The sequence below is a fragment of the Hemiscyllium ocellatum genome, assembly GCF_020745735.1.
Source record: "Hemiscyllium ocellatum isolate sHemOce1 chromosome 27 unlocalized genomic scaffold, sHemOce1.pat.X.cur. SUPER_27_unloc_3, whole genome shotgun sequence".
Lineage (NCBI taxonomy): Eukaryota > Metazoa > Chordata > Chondrichthyes > Orectolobiformes > Hemiscylliidae > Hemiscyllium > Hemiscyllium ocellatum.
The window spans coordinates 1,392,876-1,401,701 of record NW_026867498.1 but is presented as its reverse complement, the minus strand read 5'-3'; the positions used below and the strand labels follow the sequence as shown (position 1 = coordinate 1,401,701).

Genomic DNA, 8,826 nt, shown 5'->3' with positions numbered 1-8,826 from the left:
CCTGCAGATTGTGTACTTTTTGAACAAAATTGAATGTATCTGCAAATATAATTCTGCCAATACAATTTCACCCCAAAGAGTGGTGTGTGTGTATGTGCATGGGAGAGTGAGAGTGTGTGCATGTGAGTTTGTGTGAGTGTGCACAGAAGCGTGTTGTGTATGCTTAGGAAAGTGAGAGTGTGATGGAGTATGAGGCTGAGTGTGTGAGAGTGTGTTGAGGGGTGTGTGTGTGTCTGTCTGTCTGAGAGATAGAGGATGTGTGTGAGAGAGAGGCTTAATAAAAGCAAGGGGTTGCATTTTTGCTAAAACAAGGTCCAGATAATGGTTGGGCCATGAGTCATGTTAGAGAACAGATAAACATGGAGGTGGGGGGAGGCAGTGTTCAGGTACATAGTTCTTTGTCTACCAGTGATGCAACTTCCAGAGTGGTAAAGGTGGCTTTTTGCAATATTGTCTTCATTGTTCACACCACTGAGTATAGGGGTTGGGACATCATGTTGAGGTTGTACAGGATGTTGGTGAGGCCACTTTCAGAGTACTGAGTACAGTTCTGGTGGCCCTGTAATAGGAAGAATACTATTAGGGAGAGTTTAATAAAGATTTACCAGGATGTTGTAAAGACTGGAGGCTTTGAGTTATAAGGAGAGGCTGAGACTTTATTCACGTGAGCACAGGCGGTTGGGGGTTGACCTCATTGAGATTGATAAAATCATGAGGAGTGGAGGTAAGGTGAATCGAAAATGGCTCTTGCTTAGTATAGGGGAACTCAAAACTCGGGGGCATTTTCTTTTAATGTGAGGAGAGAGATTTAAAAGGAAGCGGAGGGGCAACATTTTGAAAGAGGGTGATTTGCATGTGGAATGAACTTGCTGAGGATGTGGTCGATGCAGGTACAGTGACAACATTGAAACAGCATTTGGATGGGTACATGAATACAAAGGTTTAGAGGGAAATGGGCCAATTGCAGGCAAGTGAGACTGGTCTAGTTTGGAATCCTGGTGGGGATGGACGAATTGTGGAAGTGGGCCATTCAGCCCATCTATTTTACTCTGGCCCTCTGAACAGTATCCCATACCCAACCCCTTACTCCATATTTCCCATGGCCAATCCACCCTAACCTGTACATCCCTGGTCACTATGGGTAACTTAGCACGGCCAATTCTCCCTAACCTACACCCGAATATATAAATTACCTTCTCAAGAATGTAATTTAAGTGCAGAGCTTTTCTGAGAAACATGTCAGTTTGACTCAACATTGGGACACAGACAGAATTCACACCTATTGTCTCTACTTATAAACAGGGCAACGTCTCTTCGAAATGTAGATTCATTTAGATATAACTGCGTCACTTTACATATTAAGATATCCCTTTGAATGTGCCCACATCCCTTTGAAATGTAATCTCGTCCATTTACATCTCTGTATTTGCGGAAATACCCGTTAAAATGTCCATGTCCCTTTAAAATGCAGATTGCCCCCTTTAGATATGAGGCCGTTCCGTTAGATGTCGGAATATGTGTTTAAATGGAGCGGTGAGCTTTCCCAATGTAGACAGGGCTCCTCGAAACGTGGCCGTGTCCCCCCCTGCAGCTGCAGAGCGAGACAGGAGAGTTTGTTTTTGTGAATGAGCAGTTGTAGCGCGAGGTGGCTGTTGCTTGGTGACGGTGAGGCTCCCCCGGCCGCGCCCATCCCCCCGTGCAGACGTCACGCGGGGGCGAAGGCGGTTGGGAGGAGAAGTCGCTCGAGCGAGGAAGCGGCGGGAGGGCGGCCGTTAGGAAAATGGCGCCGTGCGGCCCGGGGCAGACACCGGTATTTTACACTCACTTTCCATCTGCTTTTACTGGCGCTTGTGCTGTTTACCCCTCACTGTGTTTTTTAATCCTTGTGCTGTTTACCCCTCACTGTGTGTTTAATCCTTGTGCTGTTTACCCCTCACTGTTTTTTAATCCTTGTGCTGTTTACCCCTCACTGTGTGTGTAATCCTTGTGCTGTTTACCCCTCACTGTGTTTTTTAATCCTTGTGCTGTTTACCCCTCACTGTGTGTTTAATCCTTGTGCTGTTTACCCCTCACTGTGTTTTTTAATCCTTGTGCTGTTTACCCCTCACTGTGTGTTTAATCCTTGTGCCGTTTACCCCTCACTGTGTGTTTAATCCTTGTGCTGTTTACCCCTCACTGTGTGTTTAATCCTTGTGCTGTTTACCCCTCACTGTGTGTTTAATCCTTGTGCTGTTTACCCCTCACTGTGTGTTTAATCCTTGTGCTGTTTGCCCTTTGCTGTTACTTGTGCAATTGCTGAGGGTAGTGTGTAAATACTAGTGAAGGATACTATGCACCAGCATGTATATGTTCCTCAGTCACTGAAGGGGCAGGACCTGTTGAGAATGGTTTGTAAAGCAGGTTGTGCACTAAGCCTTGTTAACATGGAGATAGTTTGTTCATTGGAAAAGTAGACTTATTATTTAGAGTCATAGAGATGTACAGCATGGAAACACACCCATTCAGTCCAACCTGTCCACGCCAACCAGATACCCTACATTAATCTAGTCCCCTTTGCCAGCACTATATCCCTCTAAACCATTCCTATTCATATACCCATCCAGATACCTTTTAAAGGCTGTAATTATACCGGCCTCCTCCACTTCCTCTGGCAGCTCATTCCATACCTGCACCACCCTCTGCATGGAAACATTGCCCTTCAGGTACCTTTTATATCTTTGTGGCCTCACCCTAAACCTATGTCCTCTAGTTGTGAAGGTCACCCCAACACAGAGGAAAAGACTTAAAAACATTGCTTTTGCATTTGTCTGGCTGCTCAATCAAATATTGAGCCACATGGAGGAAAAAAATATCGCTCTACCCTTTTTGATCTCCAATAGACATTTGGAAACTTAAAATCTGTCAATAACACCAGCATTGCTGCAGAGCATATTGTGTACACTCCTCGGTGTCAACAAGCAGCACACATGTTTGCCACTGTCACCAAAACATTGGGCGTGTTCCTCATTGTCGGCAGAAAAGGGGCGAAACCTACTTTTGATGGACAAATAAGGATCACTGGAGGACCGGAAGGAGACTGGTCCTCCTGCCATCTGTCCAACATCTGTGAGTACAGCATTCTCTTTTCTCACCCCCTTTTCCATTTACGTTTAACTCTGGGGTTCAATTGTTGACTTGGAGCAACTGAAAGGAATGGGAGTGAATCCAGCGAGGGGACAGACTCTGGAAAAGTTAGTCCAAGCCTTTGTCTCAATTGGCAAAATAGACAGGCAGGAGACTGGAAGAAGGAAGCAAGCCAGGCAGTATCAGAGGTGGAGAAGTTGAGGTATCTGGTGGAACCCTTGTTCAGGATTGGGGGTGGGTATAGGGAGAGCTGTGGAACAAGGGTCTGCTGGGGGCAGGGTGATGAAGTGGGGATAGGTGGAGACAGGTAGAGGGTACAATAGACAATAGGTGCAGGAGTCAGCTCTTCTGCCCTTTGAGCCAGCACCACCATTCATTATGATCATGACTGATCATCCTCAATCAGTATCCTTTTCCTGCCTTATCCCCATAACCTGGTTGGTGAATGGGAGGAAGGAATCTAGTTAGCAGGGAAGAGTGAAAGGGGCTGGGAAGTGAGTTGGGGGATGGGATGGGAGATTATTTGAAATTGGAGAACTCAGTGTCGAGCCCTCCGGGCTGTGGACTGCTCAGACAAGATGAGGTTTTGTTCCTCCAATTTGTCAGAAGGGGAGTGGGAAGGGGCATTAAAATGGGTGGAGACTGGGAAGTCCGCTCAGCCTCTGCGGACCCAGCTGTGATGCTCGGCAAACCATTCCCCAAGTTTACGCTCGGTCTTCCTGATGTAGAGATGACCACAACTGGCAAAGCACAGTGGGTCGAGCAATAGGACAGTCGTATTTTGGGGCACAAGCCCTTCATCAGGAATGATGCGTGGATGTTCAGAGGGGCATCAGTGTCCTTCTGTGCCAGTTGTCAGACAGATGCAGCAGGAATGAGCAAGGCAAGTGGTGTGTTAGCAAGAGGAGCTGAAAATATGTTGCTGGTTAAAGCACAGCAGGTCAGGCAGCATCCAAGGAACAGGAAATTCGACGTTTCGGGCCAGAGCCCTTCATCAGGAATGAGAAGAGTTTGCCAAGCAGGCTAAGATAAAAGGTAGGGAGGAGGGACTTGGGGGAGGGGCGATGGAGATGTGATAGGTGGAAGGAGGTCAAGGTGAGGGTGATAGGCTGGAGTGGGGTGGGGGCGGAGAGGTCAGGAAGAAGATTGCAGGTTAGGAGGGCGGTGCTGAGTTCGAGGGAATCGACTGAGACAAGGTGGGGGGAGGGGAAATGAGGAAACTGGAGAAATTTGAGTTCATCCCTTGTGGTTGGAGGGTTCCCAGGCGGAAGATGAGGCGCTCCTCCTCCAACCGTCGTGTTGTTATGTTCTGCCGATAGAGAGTACCTTACTCACAGATGGTTGACAGTAAGGAGGTTGCAGTCTGGAGCAAACCCGAAATGTCGATTTTCCTGCTCCTCGGACGCTGCCTGACCTGCAGTGCTTTGCCAGCACCACTCTAATCTTGTCCCTGATCTCCAGCATCTGCAGTTCTCACTTTCTCCTGTAAGAAATCAGCAGTTTTAAACCAAAAACCCGTTGCAGTTTAAAGCTGTCATTGAGAGTCTGAGCTCAGTGTGAAGTTCAGGTAATCTTTATTGTGACCCAACTTTGTTACAGCTTCAGAATCTCCCAGCAGAAAGGCGTAGAAAAAGTAGCATTTTTTTTAAAAACAGCTCAAGGTCAAAGTGCAACCCCTCACTTACTTCATTATTGGTCACCACTGAGTTGTCCCTTTGTAATTGGAGCCTTAACCTGGAGGGAGTATTGCCTCACTCAGCAATTTCAACCTGTATCCAAGTAAGTTGGATGAGCAGCGTAGAGTCAACCAGACTGCTGTGGGTCTGGAGTCACGTGTAGGCAAGACCGGGTAAAGGATGCAGCTGGGACGACTGAGTGTATCCTTTCCCACAATGGCAGTTCCCTTCCCTAACAAGGGAGAGAGGGAATCAGATGGGGGTTTTCTCCCCCACACCACCCCCTCCCTGAAATGGTCTCATCGTTAGATTCCGAATTCCACATTTCTGACCGAATACCAATTCTGCCATCTGTCATGGCGGGATTCGAACCCGGGAGTCCCCGGAACCGGGTTGATATTCCAATCGATAATGGGACTCGGCCGTCACTCCTTCAATCCCCCTGCGATGGCACGTGAACTCGCTGGTGCTTCTGCAGTTGGGAGGAGTAGGTGAAGCCCTTCCCGCACTGAGAGCAGATGAACGGCCTGTCCCCGGTGTGGATCCGCTGGTGCCTCAGCAGGGAGGAAGATGTGCTGAAGCCCTTCCCACACTGAGGGCAGGTGTACGGTCTCTCCCCTGTGTGGATCCGCTGGTGTCTCCGCACGGTGGAGTAGCAGTTGAAGCCCTTCCCGCACTGAGGGCAGGTGTACGGTCTCTCCCCTGTGTGGACATGCTGGTGGGTCAGCAGCGTGGAGGAACTGCTGAAGGCCTTCCCGCACTCGGGGCAAGTGAAGGGCCTCTCCCCCGTGTGGACACGCTGGTGGCTCCGCAAGGCAGAGACGTGGGTAAAGGCCTTCCCACACTCGGGGCAGCTGAAGGGCCTCTCCCCTGTATGGATCCGCTGGTGGCTCCGCAGGGAGGAGGAGCGATTGAAGCCCTTCCCGCATACGGGGCAGCTGAAGGGCCTCTCCCCGGAGTGGATCCGCTGGTGGCTCCGCAAGGCAGAGATTTGGGTAAAGGCCTTCCCACACTCTGGGCAGCTGAAGGGCCTCTCCCCCCTGTGGATCCGCTGGTGGGTCAGCAGGTTGGAGGAGCAGGTGAATCCCTTCCCGCACTGAGGGCAGGTGTACGGTCTCTCCCCGGTATGGACCAGCTGGTGCCTCAGCAGGGAGGAGGAACTGCTGAAGGCCTTCCCGCACAGAGAGCAGGTAAAGGGCCTCTCCCCCATGTGGACCCGCTGGTGGCTCTGCAGGTTGTAGGAATTGCTGAAGGCCTTCCCACACTCAGGGCAGCTGAATGGCCTCTCTCCCGTGTGGACCCGCTGGTGGACCAACATGGCAGAGAAAAATATGAAGGCCTTCCCACAGTCTGGGCAGCTGATGGGTTTGTCCCCCGTGTGGCTCCGCTGGTGCCTCAGCAGGTGGGAGTAATCTCTGAAGGTCTTCCCGCAGTCAGTGCAGGGGAACGGCCTCTCCCCGGTGTGACTGCGCCGATGAGTCTCCAGGGCAGACGGGAAACGGAAGCCTTTCCCACAGTCGCCACACTTCCACGGTTTCTCCACGGGGCGGGATTCCTCGGGTTTCTCCATGGCCACAACTTCAGCTGCACACAAACATGTGTAGAGCCCTGCCGTGAAATCCCCTTCCCAGGCGGTATAACTCTTTCAGGCTCCACACACAGTGCGCTGCAACTGTGGGGTCTCTCATCCAGTCCCACCTGATGCTGAAAATGTCCTCAAACTGGAATCCAAAAAGTGTTGATCCCTCTCACCGAAATCACAGTCAAAAATTGTTGTGGTCCCAATGGATTGAGTGACTGTCAGACATTGACATCAAAGTGAGGACTGCAGACGCTGGAGAGTCAGTCAAAAAATGTGGCGCTGGCAAAACAGCAGGTCAGGCAGCATCCGAGGAGCAGGAGAGTCAATGTTTCGGACATAAGCCCTTCATCTGTTGATTTTGAAACTTCAGTCTTCAGATTTTCAAATACTCTGCAAAAAGAGATTACAAAAGTCATCACTATCAGTGCAGGGTAGAAATTCAGAACAAGCAACTCTACTTTCTGTGGAATATTCTTTTGTTATTCCACAAAATTGAAAGCACCATCCCACTCTCCCTTCCCCTCTGTTCTCACTCCGCTCTAACTAATTCCCCTGAAGGTGCTGATTCAGGATCTTACAGGGACAGAAAAAGCAGAAATGGCGAGACTGATATCTCTGAATTTTGAATATCTCCACCTGAAAGTTAATATCTTTCACAACACTGGGATTCTGCTGAGAGTGATCAGGTCTGATTTTGGGAAGCAAAAAAAAGTGTGTCAATTCAGAGTGAACCTGCAATGCAGTTTCTTGAGGAAGGACCAGACACAAAATGGTTAACGACCCCAGGAAGCTGGGAGCAAAATGAGACATCAAGGCATTAACACCGACACACTTCAGTCAAACTCTTCTGCTCCCAGTCAGGGCAAAACATGCTCTGAAAGTCCAGCCTTCACAACCACACTTCTGCTTTCACTGAAGACAATTAGAATCACACAGCACAGAAACAGACCCTTTGGCCCAACCTGCCCAGATATCCTAAATTAATCTAGTCACGTTTGGCATCACTTGATCCCTATATGGGCCGGGTGCTGGCAGCTGGGACTAAATTGGGTTGGCTATCTTGTCAGCAAGGACGAGTTGGACCGAAGGGTCTGTTTCTGTGCTGTCCATCTCAATGACTCCAGTCGCATTTGCCATCACTTGGCCCTGACCCATCTGAACCCTTCATATTCAGATGCCCGTCCAAGAGCCTTTTAACATATCATCGTACCAGCACCCACCACTTCCTCTTGCAGCTCACGCCATCGCTCAAGCGACTCCACGTTGAAAGTGTCTGGTCTGGTGCACCAGATGACATCAGGATAATCTCAGATCGTTCCAGATCGCATCGATACTTAGTCAGTGGCTTTCCCGATCAGGATGTTGTACGTGATCATACAGGTCAGTGGGTAGGTGATCCCCCACCTCTTAGTTCAAGTATCTCTACGAGAACTCCCTTGCTGGAGTGTCCCTTGGAGACACTTCAACTGGACTTCATTGAGTTGTAGAAATGAGTTGAGTTGCTGTAAATATGTTTTGCTTATTGTTGATGTCTTTTCTAAGTGGATTGAAGCCTACCCTCTTCCTAACGCTACTGCTGAGTCTGTGGTGAAGATTTTGTTTAAGGAAATAATTCCCCGCTTCAGTATACCTGCGTGCATTAGCTCGGACAATGGACCACACTTTGTAGGTAATATTAACGGAGAACTCTCTTCCCAGCTTTGTATTTGTCGGCAACTGCATGCTGCTTATCATCCTCAGGCGGCCGGCCTTGATGAATGTTTTAACCAGAGTCAAGACTAAACTTGCCAAATTAATGGCCGAGTCTGGCCTCTCCTGGTTATGCTAATCCCTGTGGCCTCATTCCAGATGCGATCCATGTCTGTGGGCAAGACATGACTGTCTTCAGCTGAGAGTCTCTCTGGTCACCCTCTCCGTACCCCTTGGAACAATTCAGCTCCCTTCTCAGTCCACTTCCATCACATGACCGAAGCAACGATTTGTTATGTTCTTGCTCTAACTAGTGTTATGCGTGCCTTTCACTCCCAGGAGCGTGCGGCCTACAGCGATGTTCCCTCCCTTTCAGCCTCGTCACGGGTAGAGCCTGGTTCGTTGGTGCTCGTCAAGACTTGGACTGGCAAAAGTCTCCAACCTCGTTGGGATGGCCCCTTCCAGGTTTTACTTCCCACCCCTAAAGTGGTCAAAGTCACTGGGCCCACGGCTTGGGTCCAATGCACCATTGTAAATTGATTGACCGCACCAATCAAAAGTGGGGAAGAGGAGGAGAGAATACTGGAATCCCAACAAAAGGAGTGGACACTGTCCAGTTGGGTTTTTGAATTTTGCTGTTGTTCTAATGTTAATCTTATTACAGATACTTGAACTAAGAGGAGGGACATGGGGGGGATCGCTTATCTCCTCACCTTTCTGATCACGTACAACACCCTGATGGGGAAAGCCACTGAG

At 49.4% G+C, this 8,826-nt stretch overlaps 1 pseudogene; it reads right to left on the bottom strand.

Annotated features, from left to right (window-relative positions):
* Window positions 1-8,826, bottom strand: part of LOC132808003 (zinc finger protein 850-like) — a 132,319-nt pseudogene that overhangs the window by 100,878 nt on the left and 22,615 nt on the right.